Source organism: Elephantulus edwardii, unplaced genomic scaffold, assembly GCF_000299155.1.
Source record: "Elephantulus edwardii isolate Elephantulus edwardi_28Jun2011 unplaced genomic scaffold, EleEdw1.0 scaffold00268, whole genome shotgun sequence".
In the NCBI taxonomy this organism is placed as follows: domain Eukaryota; kingdom Metazoa; phylum Chordata; class Mammalia; order Macroscelidea; family Macroscelididae; genus Elephantulus; species Elephantulus edwardii.
In genome coordinates, this window is record NW_006400018.1 from 2,251,287 (window position 1) to 2,252,578 (window position 1,292).

Consider the following 1,292-nt stretch of genomic DNA (forward strand, 5'->3'; position numbering starts at 1 on the left):
AGCTAAGAGCCAGTTCCAACTCAACACTAAACAACAACAGTCCAGCATTCTTCCTAAGACATTAGGATGCTGAGACTGTCTCGCCTACTTTAGGCATGTGAACAAGAGAAGCCAGTTCCTGGAGAAAGACATCATGCTTGGAACATTGAGCGTCCGTGATAAAGGGGCAGACCCTCAATGAAATGGACTGACACAATGACTGCAGTCGCGGGGGCAGACACAGCGGCAATCGTGACGATGGGGGAGGGTGTTGCTCTGTTGTAAATGGAGCAGCTGTGCTTGCCCTGGCTCCCTGGTCCAACATGGCAGACGAAGCCACCCGGCAGGTGGTGTCAGAGATCCCTGTCCTGAAGACTAACCCTGGACCCCGAGATCACAAGTTATGGGTACAGCGACTAAAGGAGGAATACCATTCCCTTATACGGTATGTGGAGAACAACAAGAATGCGGACAATGATTGGTTCCAACTGGAGTCCAACAAAGAAGGGACTCGGTGGTTTGGAAAATGCTGGTACATCCATGACCTCCTCAAATAAGAGTTTGCCATCGAGTTTGATATTCCTGTCACGTATCCCACTACTGTTCCAGTAATTGCAGTCCCTGAACTGGATGGAAAGACAGCAAAGATGTACAGGGGTGGGAAAATATGCCTGACTGATCACTTGAAGCCTTTATGGGCCAGGAATGTGCCAAAGTTTGGACTAGCTCATCTCATGGCTCTTGGGCTAGGTCCATGGCTGGCAGTAGAAATCCCAGATCTGATTCAGAAAGGTGTGACGCAGCACAAAGAGAAATGCAATCAGTGAAGGATCAAATCACTGAGGAAGAAAAGAGGAGCCTTTGATAAATAAGATTTCTTACTCATCTAACTGCTTCCCCCTTTTCCCTTCCATTCCTACTTGGAATTGCAGCAGGCAATGCTGGGGAAAACCAAAATGGTATTGCTATTGAGTTTCTAAGTTAGGCTGCAGAAGAGAATGGAAAAGACTTGGACCTTCGAAAACCAAGAGGCAATTATAAGCCCCTCCCCAGATGGAGCTATGTAAGATCCTGGGGTAACTGAAAGTAGGGACATAGCTTTTTTGGTTTCTGGAGATAACCATTAACAAAAGCTGTTTTCTCTGGTGGAAAAAAAATGGAGCAGCTATGAGTCTGAACTGACTCAATGACCCCTGATAATAGCAACAACACCACACACACACACACACACACACACACACACACACACCCTTTGTTTTACTGTGATTTGCTTTATTGCTATTTGTAGCTATCACACTTGTTTTTCTAAACTG

The 1,292-nt window shown here is 46.1% G+C and overlaps 1 pseudogene; it reads left to right on the plus strand.

Moving 5' to 3' along the window:
• Positions 1 to 302: 302 nt before the first annotated feature.
• Positions 303 to 806, plus strand: LOC102850129 (annotated as a pseudogene).
• The last annotated feature ends 486 nt before the right edge of the window (positions 807 to 1,292 follow it).